The 14,608-nt window shown below is 36.0% G+C and overlaps 1 pseudogene; it reads left to right on the forward strand.

Annotated features, from left to right (window-relative positions):
• The first annotated feature begins 11,173 nt into the window (after positions 1–11,173).
• LOC138313869 (THAP domain-containing protein 5-like) lies at positions 11,174–14,602 on the forward strand (annotated as a pseudogene).
• Positions 14,603–14,608: the final 6 nt, after the last annotated feature.

Below are 14,608 nucleotides of genomic sequence, written 5' to 3' on the forward strand. Positions count from 1 at the left end.
GGGGCTAGGGTAGGATGTGTGGGGAAGGGTGGGTAGAGGGGACTAGGTTAGGATGAGTTGGGGAGGGGTAGAGGGGACTAGGGTAGGATGAGTGGTGGAGGGGTAGGGGGGACTATGGTAGGATGTGTGGGGAGGGGTAGAGGGACTAGGGTAGGATGTGTGGGGAGGGGTAGGGGGGACTAGGGTAGGATGTGTGGGGAGGGGTAGAGGGGACTAGGGTAGAACATGTGTGGGGGAAGGGTAGAGGGGACTAGGGTAGGATGTGTGGGAAGGGGTAGAGGGGACTAGGGTAGAACATGTGTGGGGGAGGGATAGAGGGGGCTAGGAGAGGGATAGAGGAGGGATAGGGGGGCTAGGGTAGGATGTGTGGGGAAGGGGTAGAGGGGGACTAGGTTAGGATGAGTGGGGAAGGGGTAGGGGGGACTAGGGTAGGATGAGTGGTGGAGGGGTAGGGGGACTATGGTAGGATGTGTGGGGAGGGGTAGAGGGGACTAGGGTAGGATGAGTGGGGGAGGGGTAGGGGGACTATGGTAGGATGTGTGGGGAGGGGTAGAGGGGACTAGGGTAGGATGTGTGGGGGAAGGGTAGAGGGGACTAGGGTAGGATGTGTGGGGAGGGGTAGAGGGGACTAGAGTAGGATGTGCGGGGAGGGGGGTAGAGGGGACTAGGGGTAGGGTGTGTGAGGAGGGGTAGAGGGAACTTGGGTAGGATGTGTGGGGAGGGGAAGAGCATACCTGGGTAGCATATCTAGGATGGAGAGGGACTAGGAAGACTGTGCTTTATAAGTATAGTTTGATGGAAATATATACTGTAGCGATAATTCACAGGAAATACTCCGCGATAAAAACCTGAAGTTCCAGTTTTAGAACATTTGTTTACAAACCACAATGACAGCCCACACGGCGGAATCATATTACATATTTACATATTGTGTAAATATGATATATATAGACCGGTGTATATTTCGTTATTCTCGTTCAGATCTAGTTCTAGTGCAGACGACAGCTTTACTCTGAGTGGGCGAATAAGTTTGATATCTACATCTGTATATAGGCATTTTTGTTATGTCATTTTATGTTCATTCATAGAATAATTTTCAAGGCTCAACATCCCACAATGTTTCCGGTTCTGTTTCACAAAGATGAAAACACATATTTAACAATATTCTCTGGTGTTATTCTTGTATCTTGACATAGATCATCATGTTAAAATTAAGATGTATAAAATAGAGTTTGATATATATCTCAGTGTTTACTGTATGTATTGAATTTGGTCTAGTTCCCCTTTGGTATAGCTAGTAGGCTTAAAGTATATATCGGGGGGGGGGTTAAAGTGAATAGTCGGGCAAAGGAAACCAGTCTAAATGCGTTCTTTGGCCTTCCAAAAGTCATTGTATACCATAATGATGGTCAAGTTCTGCTTACGGTGTCCAGTTTTGACCATTGAAATTTTGGGGAAGCCCCGTGTAAATTTAGCACAGTTCTAAATATAAATTCTCCAAACTCTTTGAAAACGAGGCTGCGTGGAAATGTCAACATGGACATGTGTGTTTCTCAGTCGTGTCGGTTTCGTTTCGTGTGATAAACCACTAATGCGGTATGCAAATTGTTGTTTTGAGATGATACATTTGATGCAAATGAAGTATTCTTACATTAATGACAATGCTTTGTAATCATTTTTCGATAAAAGCATCTTGTACATGGAAATCGACACAAATATTCGGCCGATGCAGAGATGGGGCCCCGGCAAGGGGCAATTATTGCAGCATAGCATTCGTCGTATTTTACATCAACCGAATCATGAAGGTTAAATACAAATAATCGTAACATAATTTCCCATTTAAAACCACACGAAAACGTTCCATAGAACGTCCGTGCATGTAGCTGTCAAAGATGTGAAAATAAATTAGCTCATACATAGATATTTTACAAGTACAATATATGTGTTCAATTATTCGTGTAGTTTTTTGCAGAGATTTAATTAAATTATCTATGTCTCTGTTTGTTTTTGTTTTTTTTGTAAACAATATTTGAGTTCTGGAGAGAGTCTGAGATGACATGAATGTCCAGCTGGAAGGAAAGAAACTTTTATGATGTATATGTATCGTACAATGTTATATATGTAAACGTACATTCCATGTAGCTGCTATAGAATTACAACTAGGAAATTCTCTCAAACATTGATAATATTTAATTCTTCACATTCATGTAGGCCTATGCTGTGAGAATTAACACATCATATATATTTCCAGAAAACATATAGGCCTACATGTATGTTACTTTCCTTTTCTGTTGTTTCCTGTTCTTTTTTGTGCTCTGGAGAAAAAGATGATTGAGTTGAAGAAAAGTAATTAATTAAGAGAAATGTGTACCACAGTACTTTGTCTGTAGCCGAGGGGTTCTATACTGTTTTAATAGTCCAGTAATTAATAATTAAATTGAAAATTTCAAAATTAAGATGAAATTGTAAATTCCATTTTTGAATGAAGTGGTTCCCCTCCTTTGAGAGTACACAGTGTGTATACCCTTTTTGGTTTTTAGGAATAATACCTGAATAGGAACCTGAAATAACATGACAATCAATCAGGTATGTGTGTGTGGGGGGTGGGGGTGGGGGTGGGGTGGGGGGGGGGCTAAAAGACAGAAGAATCATGAGGTTGGGAAGTTGTAACTTGAGTGGGGGGTTGAAATATAGAAGAAATAGCTACAGATAACTGGAAGTGGAAGGGTGCTTTATCATTGATCTGGTCATTGCATATTTGGGGTTTACATGGCTTTTTTTTTTGGTTATTTAGTCTCATTGATTTTGGAGCAACTTTGAATCCATATGGTACTGTATATCTTTCTTTTTTCCATGTGTAGCTATTTCTTCTGTATTTCACCCTCCACCCAAGTCACAACTTCCCAATAGGTACCACTTTTTTGTTTAGAACTCAAATCAAAGACAGATGTACATAGTACTACATACTACATTTTAGTCTATGTGTTTGTAATCACTGTTACTACAGTATTAATACATAAATGGTCTATGTACAAGTTACACATAGACAATAAATGTGAAATTTGGTTCAGACAAAAAGATTTTTAACATTTCAGATAACTTGCTAGTTTTATGGTTTTATTTATATGTTGAGTCTACTCTCTTGTAAAGTAGAATTTAGAAATCCTAAGACAATGTTATCTATATTGCTTAGCAGCTATATGTAAAAAAAAAAATCCTTATATTTTAAAAGTAATTGAAAAGCTATCTCACAAGCCCTGACAAACAAATGGGCAGGCATATGGATGCAAGAATTATAATCACTGGATCTAGAGGACTAATATAAACAAATATTTCTACAAAGTTAAACAATGAAAAAGTATTGCATCATAATTTTATTTAATGATTACAGTTGAAAGGAACATTTAATAAATTAATACTGTTTAAATGTTCTGTTCATGATCTTCTAGGTCCATATTGGAAAAGCTTACTTTCAAGAGCACTCAAATCAACATACTTCAGTCTTCATATGATGCTACTAATTGTATGTATATGTATACATACACTTGTATACAGGTCCAAGGGATGAACTTTCTGTATTCATGTCACTATGCATGCATGGTGCCTGAAAAAAAGAACCAACAATTTTTTATATCTGTTGAATATGACAAAAATTGAAATGATCAATTTCAAATATATATAAATGAATAAATGTAGGTTCATTCTACAGTTTTTTTTTTTATTTTAGAGAAAACATTTTATAAGTTGTGAATGTGTCACTGATGCATTTGATAGAATCAAATATTGTTTCAAAAAAGATACAAAATTCATTATCTATAGTTCCAACAAAAATTCAGAATAATTATAAATGATACATGGCTGCAGTACATTTCAACTCTGTAAAGTTTGTCATATACACATGAACCAGGTACAGTTGTAATAAATATACAAACACTATTTATTATTATGACCAGAAATAATATTGTATGTGTCCTCCAAATATATCTAAAGAACAAGCTAAAACCTACATGTACATATGTATATGTGTATATATCAGAACATATACAATACAATTTTACCAATTAACCTACAATGTAAATCCTATATACAATGTATGTGTATAACACTACCAGAACATGTACAGAACAAAAATTTACAAATTAAAAATCTATAAATATATACATCAGAACTGTATGAATTGACCGGTAGCATACAGGGCATTCATTACCCCTAAAGAGGCCCCACTAAAGAACCGCTATTTACCCCAGGGTTACGTTTTACGCGATTGGGGAACAGGTATGAAACATGTGACCATATGTGACCACTCATTTATGAAAAAATACTGCTAGGGACTATTTACATAATGATCAAAATACGAAGACTCACTCACTATCAGCTGAGCAGGGAGTACCGGGTACGTAGCCTAGGTAGTACGTACAGTAGCGGTCCGGAGCCGCGTGCTCGTTTGAACTGTTCTCTTCACTATAACAAGTTGTATTAACACTCTCCATGCGTCGTAATGTTTACCGAGTCAGTTGTTGGGATTGTCGCTGCTCCATTGCCTTTCCTTTCGCATTTTAGGTGAGTCAGTTGGTTGTTTTGGCGGAAACATTTTGGTTCAAAACTACGGTAGCCATGTTTTGTTTTGCTACGGAGAGTGGTGGGTGTTGCGCATGCGTTAAGATTGAACTGCACTCTTAGCCGTCCGGGAGGACTTTTAGGATTCCCATAGATATTATTATTTTCTTCGCATGTACAGCGATTTTGACGGAAAGTTTTATTTTTCTAATTCATAAGAAATTATACCGGATATATTAATACCATTTTTACCGATTTTACAGTCACTTGCCCGACTATTCGCTTTAATATCTAAGATATTCACAAAATATGACTGAGAGACCTAGATAAAAAAAATCAGTAAAAATCTTATTCTACATTAAACACACATAGTACAATGTAGAATAGGATGTTTACCGATTTTTTTTATCTAGACCCCTAAAACGTCTAAAATGGCTTTGGGTAATGTGGCGGGTCCACGATCACATTATAATTAATGTACATAAACATATAAACTGTGAAAAATTATCAGATCCCTAGCTGTGGATTTAATTACATTTGTCCAGTCACCATTAAAATAATAGTTTGTCGCTGTCCACTCGGTCACACTGACCAGTGCATATATACTATTACTAATTAGGCACATTTTCATTATACGAGTGAGATGTGTGTACCTGCATCTGATATGTACATGATTCGTATACTGTTTTTATGCCCATCCTTACAATGCCTATAGGTCTCTCCAATCCTTTGATGTGGAATTAAGGACTTTTTACTTTTGAAAACTTTCGAATTTATGAAACTTTTTATCGCATACCTACAAAAACTATTTTGGGAGAATTTTAATGGCAAAATTTGCTATAAATATGCCATAAAATCGGACATCTTGTCCCGCCGTCCTCGAATCCTAGAGTAACCACAATGATCTAAGAATTAGCTACGTACAGTTCCTTTCAATATGGACCAACCAAAGAGCCCATAGACCATGTTTACATGTTTGAGGGGTCTAGATAAAAAAAACCCGGTTAACTCACATTCTACAAAGTACGTATATATTGCGAAAGGCGAAAAGCTCCCCGACAAAAAAAAACAAGAAAAATCTACCACGCCTGCGCTTTCATATTACTACCGTTGGAAAGAGCGATACTTTTTTCCTTTTAAAATCGTATAAAATGGTCCATGGGCACTGTGTTGGGTGTACATTGATACAAACTTCATCTAATTATCAGACTCTTGATGTCCCTTCATCGTTTTTGAAATTACGTCAGATTGAATTTCGTGCCCGTTAATAACCGATATTTATATTGTCATTGTACACATGTACATTACATATGTCTGGCTATTAAACCCAATGTATGATAATTCTCAATATTAACATTGGCAGTTACATGTAGATTTTGGTGTGCTTATAAATCTTCAGAGTTCAGGAGGTCACAAAAAACTGAGTTTAAGTCAATTTGAGAATTCGTTGAATAACGTTAAAGTATTCTTAAACTTGAAGTATATATATCTTTGTATATTTGGTTTATCGGTAGTCAGATACTGTCATTGTTTAATAGGTTGTTCATGACAATACACAAGAAGAAATCGAACCATGTTACCCCAAAAATCATCAACTGTTTATCACATAATATTCTTACTCTATACAGACGTATACGAACGCGTTTTATTATTAGATTTTCCCCCCTTTATAACAGGAACGACTAGTGATTTTGCCCGTGTAATATTTTTGCATGTATCAGTGTAATTAAGCATTCGTTGTCATATTTTGACATGCAATGGAGTGTTGTTCTCACATATCTATCATGGTGCGGATATATGTTAAAACACAGTCATATGATATATATATTTCTATTATGGTGTGCTAATTCGCACCAAGTATTTATAAGTATATTTAAGTCCTTGTGCGTGCTATTTGATATGCTTTTTAAAATTACAATAGCCGACGTATGCAAAAATATGACATGAACAAGGTTGCTGTATATCAAGTGGAATACAGGATAAACTAGTCAGTGGCGTAGGAAGATGAAACGTCATGGGGGGGGGGGGGGGCAAAGGTCCTCAATATTTTGTAACCCCCCTCCCCCCGCCACACCTACAGCAGGAGATTAATTCAACTCCCAACCATATAATATATGCTTTATGTACATTTTTCATATATCACTAAATTTAATCCTTGTACACATTTTATAGACAGTGGGGTCGCTAAAAGGAAAATAAACGAATACGCAAATTGGCCAAATTTTTGAAGGCGCAAGATCTTGGTGTTTTATTAGGGGTCTGTGGGGGTGACCCCCGGGATGAGTTTTATTATGTATTTTGATGATTTTGCGATCGCCCCCCAAAGCGCGAGAAAATCGGTGTTTGGGGGGTCGACCGGGGGTCTCCCCTGGTAAAAAATTACAATTTAGAATGGTTTTAGATGAGTTTAACGATGCATTTTGATGAATTTGCGAGCGCCCAAAAGGCGCGAGAATTTGGTGTTTGGGGGGGTCCGGGGGTCTCCCCGGGAAAAAAATACAATTTAGAATGGCTTAGATGAGTTTTACGATAAAGTTTAATGATTAAAAAGCGTTCTTAACATGGTAATTTTTCGATTTAAAGCTACCTGCATTTAGAAATGATAATTGTGTCGTCATAACATTATGGAACCCTACTCGATCTGAATATACTGGCTTCACACCATCGGCACATTGTTGTGTAACAGAAAAAAAATGAATTAATTGTCTCGCTAAGACATATAAACAAATTGATCTTTTAAGAGACATTTTTTAAATAGTACATAGAATCCCTTGATGGACATTTTTAGTCTAGTATGTGTGTATTGAATTTTTACAATTTAAGGTTTGACATTATGTGCTTGAACCTTTTAGGAAATGCGCCGCGCAGCGGAAAATTTGCTAGAATGAAGTACGAAAAAATGTGCAGGAGGACCCTTTTTTCTTTCAAATAAGCTTTTTTAGAAAATTTCAGTCGGCGAAAATGGGGGGGGGGGGGGGGGGGCAAAAAAGACATGTTTGTCCCCCCCGTCCTGGGGAACGACAATATAAATATCGGTTATTAACGGGCACGAAATTCAATCTGACGTAATTTCAAAAACGATGAAGGGACATCAAGAGTCTGATAATTAGATGAAGTTTGTATCAATGTACACCCAACACAGTGCCCATGGACCATTTTATACGATTTTAAAAGGAAAAAAGTATCGCTCTTTCCAACGGTAGTAATATGAAAGCGCAGGCGTGGTAGATTTTTCTTGTTTTTTTTTGTCGGGGAGCTTTTCGCCTTTCGCAATATATACGTACTTTGTAGAATGTGAGTTAACCGGTTTTTTTTATCTAGACCCCTCAAACATGTAAACATGGTCTATGGGCTCTTTGGTTGGTCCATATTGAAAGGAACTGTACGTAGCTAATTCTTAGATCATTGTGGTTACTCTAGGATTCGAGGACGGCGGGACAAGATGTCCGATTTTATGGCATATTTATAGCAAATTTTGCCATTAAAATTCTCCCAAAATAGTTTTTGTAGGTATGCGATAAAAAGTTTCATAAATTCGAAAGTTTTCAAAAGTAAAAAGTCCTTAATTCCACATCAAAGGATTGGAGAGACCTATAGGCATTGTAAGGATGGGCATAAAAACAGTATACGAATCATGTACATATCAGATGCAGGTACACACATCTCACTCGTATAATGAAAATGTGCCTAATTAGTAATAGTATATATGCACTGGTCAGTGTGACCGAGTGGACAGCGACAAACTATTATTTTAATGGTGACTGGACAAATGTAATTAAATCCACAGCTAGGGATCTGATAATTTTTCACAGTTTATATGTTTATGTACATTAATTATAATGTGATCGTGGACCCGCCACATTACCCAAAGCCATTTTAGACGTTTTAGGGGTCTAGATAAAAAAAATCGGTAAACATCCTATTCTACATTGTACTATGTGTGTTTAATGTAGAATAAGATTTTTACTGATTTTTTTTATCTAGGTCTCTCAGTCATATTTTGTGAATATCTTAGATATTAAAGCGAATAGTCGGGCAAGTGACTGTAAAATCGGTAAAAATGGTATTAATATATCCGGTATAATTTCTTATGAATTAGAAAAATAAAACTTTCCGTCAAAATCGCTGTACATGCGAAGAAAATAATAATATCTATGGGAATCCTAAAAGTCCTCCCGGACGGCTAAGAGTGCAGTTCAATCTTAACGCATGCGCAACACCCACCACTCTCCGTAGTAAACAAAACATGGCTACCGTAGTTTTGAACCAAAATGTTTCCGCCAAAACAACCAACTGACTCACCTAAAATGCGAAATGAAAGGCAATGGAGCAGCGACAATCCCAACAACTGACTCGGTAAACATTACGACGCATGGAGAGTGTAATTAATACAACTTGTTATAGTGAAGAGAACAGTTCAAACGAGCACGCGGCTCCGGACCGCTACTGTACGTACCTAGGCCTACCCGGTACTCCCTGCTCAGCTGATAGTGAGTGAGTCTTCGTATTTTGATCATTATGTAAATAGTCCCTAGCAGTATTTTTTCATAAATGAGTGGTCACATATGGTCACATGTTTCATACCTGTTCCCCAATCGCGTAAAACGTAACCTTGGGGTAAATAGCGGTTCTTTAGTGGGGCCTCTTTAGGGGTAATGAATGCCCTGTATGCTACCGGTCAATTCATACAGTTCTGATGTATATATTTATAGATTTTTAATTTGTAAATTTTTGTTCTGTACATGTTCTGGTAGTGTTATACACATACATTGTATATAGGATTTACATTGTAGGTTAATTGGTAAAATTGTATTGTATATGTTCTGATATACACATATACATATGTACATGTAGGTTTTAGCTTGTTCTTTAGATATATATATTTGGAGGACACATACAATATTATTTCTGGTCATAATAATAAATAGTGTTTGTATATTTATTACAACTGTACCTGGTTCATGTGTATATGACAAACTTAACAGAGTTGAAATGTACTGCAGCCATGTATAATTTATAATTATTCTGAATTTTTGTTGGAACTATAGATAATGAATTTTGTATCTTTTTTGAAACAATATTTGATTCTATCAAATGCATCAGTGACACATTCACAACTTATAAAATGTTTTCTCTAAAATAAAAAAAACCTGTAGAATGAACCTACATTTATTCATTTATATATATTTGAAATTGATCATTTCAATTTTTGTCATATTCAACAGATATAAAAAATTGCTGGTTCTTTTTTTCAGGCACCATGCATGCATAGTGACATGAATACAGAAAGTTCATCCCTTGGACCTGTATACAAGTGTATGTATACATATACATACAATTAGCATCATATGAAGACTGAAGAATGTTGATTTGAGTGCTCTTGAAAGTAAACTTTTCCAATATGGACCTAGAAGATCATGAACAGAACATTTAAACAGTATTAATTTATTAAATGTTCCTTTCAACTGTAATCATTAAATAAAATTATGATGCAATACTTTTTCATTGTTTAACTTTGTAGAAATATTTGTTTATATTAGTCCTCTAGATCCAGTGATTATAATTCTTGCATCCATATGCCTGCCCATTTGTTTGTCAGGGCTTGTGAGATAGCTTTTCAATTACTTTTAAAATATAAGGATTTTTTTTTACATATAGCAATATAGATAACATTGTCTTAGGATTTCTAAATTCTACTTTACAAGAGAGTAGACTCAACATATAAATTAAACCATAAAACTAGCAAGTTATCTGAAATATTAAAAATCTTTTTTGTCTGAACCAAATTTCACATTTATTGTCTATGTGTAACTTGTACATAGACCATTTATGTATTAATACTGTAGTAACAGTGATTACAAACACATAGACTAAAATGTAGTATGTAGTACTATGTACATCTGTCTTTGATTTGAGTTCTAAACAAAAAAGTGGTACCTATATTGGGAAGTTGTGACTTGGGCGGAGGGTGAAATACAGAAGAAATAGCTACACATGGAAAAAAGAAAGATATACAGTACCATATGGATTCAAAGTTGCTCCAAAATCAATGAGACTAAATAACCAAAAAAAAGCCATGTAAACCCCAAATATGCAATGACCAGATCAATGATAAAGCACCCTTCCACTTCCAGTTATCTGTAGCTATTTCTTCTATATTTCAACCCCCCACTCAAGTTACAACTTCCCAACCTCATGATTCTTCTGTCTTTTAGCCCCCCCCCCCCCCCCACCCCCCAACACACACATACCTGATTGATTGTCATGTTATTTCAGGTTCCTATTCAGGTATTATTCCTAAAAACCAAAAAGGGTATACACACTGTGTACTCTCAAAGGAGGGAAACCACTTCATTCAAAAATGGAATTTACAATTTCATCTTAATTTTGAAATTTTCAATTTAATTATTAATTACTGGACTATTAAAACAGTATAGAACCCCTCGGCTACAGACAAAGTACTGTGGTACACATTTCTCTTAATTAATTACTTTTCTTCAACTCAATCATCTTTTTCTCCAGAGCACAAAAAAGAACAGGAAACAACAGAAAAGGAAAGTAACATACATGTAGGCCTATATGTTTTCTGGAAATATATATATGTGTTTAATTCTCACAGCATAGGCCTACATGAATTTGAAGAATTAAATATTATCAATGTTTGAGAGAATTTCCTAGTTGTAATTCTATAGCAGCTACATGGAATGTACGTTTACATATATACATTGTACGATACATATACATCATAAAAGTTTCTTTCCTTCCAGCTGGACATTCATGTCATCTCTCTCCAGAACTCAAATATTGTTTACAAAAAAAAACACCAACCAGAGACATAGATAATTTAATTAAATCTCTGCAAAAAACTACACGAATAATTGAACACATATATTGTACTTGTAAAATATCTATGTATGAGCTAATTTATTTTCACATCTTTGACAGCTACATGCACGGACGTTCTATGGAACGTTTTCGTGTGGTTTTAAATGGGAAATTATGTTACGATTATTTGTATTTAACCTTCATGATTCGGTTGATGTAAAATACGACGAATGCTATGCTGCAATAATTGCCCCTTGCCGGGGCCCCATCTCTGCATCGGCCGAATATTTGTGTCGATTTCCATGTACAAGATGCTTTTATCGAAAAATGCTTACAAAGCATTGTCATTAATGTAAGAATACTTCATTTGCATCAAATGTATCATCTCAAAACAACAATTTGCATACCGCATTAGTGGTTTATCACACGAAACGAAACCGACACGACTGAGAAACACATGTCCATGTTGACATTTCCACGCAGCCTCGTTTTCAAAGAGTTTGGGGAATTTATATTTAGAACTGTGCTAAATTTACACGGGGCTTCCCCAAAATTTCAATGGTCAAAACTGGACACCGTAAGCAGAACTTGACCATCATTATGGTATACAATGACTTTTGGAAGGCCAAAGAACGCATTTAGACTGGTTTCCTTTGCCCGACTATTCACTTTAAGCAAGATTCAGATGAAAACTTGAAGTTTTTGCTAGGAACTCGCATCAAGCTGTATGTAAGTGTCACAATTGTATGATAAATAGGAGTACTTTGCGTGAAATCACGATCTTAATACAAAGTAAGATATCTAATTAACACTTGAGCTGAATATCGGTCTGTAACACCATGCGCAATGTATTTAAACTCTACAAGTTGGAACATACCTGCTCGATACTCGTATATCGAAGCGATACCGGAAACGGATCAAAACATCGTTGCCGTGTACTAGTTGCACTACAGTGGGAATGTACGCCAATGCTAAGCTCTTTTGTCAGACGACGTGGAATGTTTGATTGCGTTTAGACTCTATTTTCTATAAAATCCTTACACCGTTATGTCAACCAAACAGATGTCAACCAAACAGAAGCGATGTTACAATGGTCGAAAATAGTGAGTTATCGTTCCTGTCCAGGTGTCGCCGTGGTACCCGGTCCAGCATCAGTGACAGGAGAGTTCCAATATCTTAGCAACAAGTAAACATAAAGATGGGGTAGTTTAGTAAGATATTTTAGATATGCCTTCAACTTGCTGTTCGGTTCCCGGGTGTCATGGAAGAGGTGGACATGAATTTCCGAAAGACCTGGAGCGACGGAAATTATGGATGCAGGCCATAAGACGTGAAGATGAGTGCACAAGGAAGATCTGGACGCCGACAAAGACATCTGTCGTTTGCAAGGCCCATTTTTCACCGGACGATTACACGCAGCAGACGATACATGGTAAACATGAAATATAGTTATTTTGCAAGTTATAGCTTTCAATTTTTTAAGTTTTGACAGTGTTATTATATATTTAATGAAAATTTTGTACGTAGAGTCGTTTAGCGATTTGTGCGAAATTGTAATAAACTGTACAAAGTGTACGTTTGAACAGTAGACCTACAGTAGGCCTACTAGACTAGTATATGTACTGTACAGTATAGCGACAACGTACAAGATGTACATGTACGAACTGTTTGTCATTGTATACATACCTGTATCTGGTGTAACAGTCAACACTTGTGTTGGTACATGTACCTGTGTATATCGTGCTGATTATGGCATATGTCCTACTTTTGGTAGACAGTAGGCCTAAAGTGCATTGTGTAGTGTATGGACATGTAAGTTTCCTGTAGCTTACGTCAGGAATGCGAGTTTTCTGCACTACTAAGTATTAGCCTGTATCATTAGTATGTTATCAAAATTCTCATTTTTTTCTACATTACATCTAAATTTAGTGTAAGCTTACATGTATGATATCCTCATGTAATATATAAAAAATGTAAACTGTTTGGAAACATGTTGTTTAGTGTTACTTTGCATGTATTGATGTAAGTACAGATGCATGCACAGCTAGGGGCACGTAAATACTGTTAATAACTTAATACTATTGTTGATCTAATATCAGCACCGTACTTCATATTCTAATATAAGGATATGACATACTTATCTACTATTATACATAATGAATAATATGCGTGCCCCCTGTGATGCATATTGAAATTTGTGATTCAATTTAATTAATTAATTTTTCTTTGGTTTCATACAAAGTATGACTTTCTGATTGGCTGATTCTTTTTCTTCATACTTCCATGTAGTCCGCTAAACCTGCCTTATATTATTAGGTGTTTTTTCTAATTGCTTAATTATATAAATTATTAGGCAAATAAGAAAATTAAAAAAAAAACAACTAATATTTAATACATATAAGCTTAGGCAGGTTTATTAGCGCACTTAACTTCCATGAAGAGAAGTATGGTGCATTATTGTGACATCACAATAGAGACAAAAACAAAACAAAACAAAACAAAAAAATACTGTGATAATATGACCCTGTTCAATTTTTATGTCATTCAGCCTATTAAGTTGTATTTCAAATTTCCTACATGCAATGTATATAACTACAAATGTAGTTATATGATTAACAAAACCTTACACCTGTGGCTATTTGATTTTTTTTTTATACATGTATAACTATATGTTTATCTAACTTCATTATCATAGTCACTCAAGTATGATGCTACTGTATATCCATCTGTTTTGTGTTGATAAATAATAACCTTTTTATTCACAGGAAAGACACCATCAGTTAGCAGACTGAAGTCAGCTGCTGTACCCAGCATCTTCTGTTGGACCCAGCCAGAGTCCAAGTCAGCTAGTAACAGAAAGGAAAGGGCGGTGTTGCGTGAAAATACAAGAATCAACATTGATAATGTCTGTACCAAACAGTTGGAGCAGCAGTTTAATAATTGTGTAGACCTGCAGGAAGAGGTGGTGTATGTGACAGAGAGTGACAGTGATACTGTGATATCTTCTGTAGGTAATGAAAATGTGACAAATCTACACAGACACATACCGGTGCTTCAAAGATTCCTATGTTTTCTGTTGAACAATTCGCAAATGATGACACTACCATCCACTTCTACACAGGTTTAGAGTCTTACCTGAAGTTCATGTTTGTGTTGTCTACACTTGGACAAGCTGCCTATTGTTTGAAATATATATTTTTTTCAGATTGACACTGTATCTGTAGAA

This window comes from Argopecten irradians, unplaced genomic scaffold, assembly GCF_041381155.1.
Source record: "Argopecten irradians isolate NY unplaced genomic scaffold, Ai_NY scaffold_1008, whole genome shotgun sequence".
NCBI classification, from domain to species: domain Eukaryota; kingdom Metazoa; phylum Mollusca; class Bivalvia; order Pectinida; family Pectinidae; genus Argopecten; species Argopecten irradians.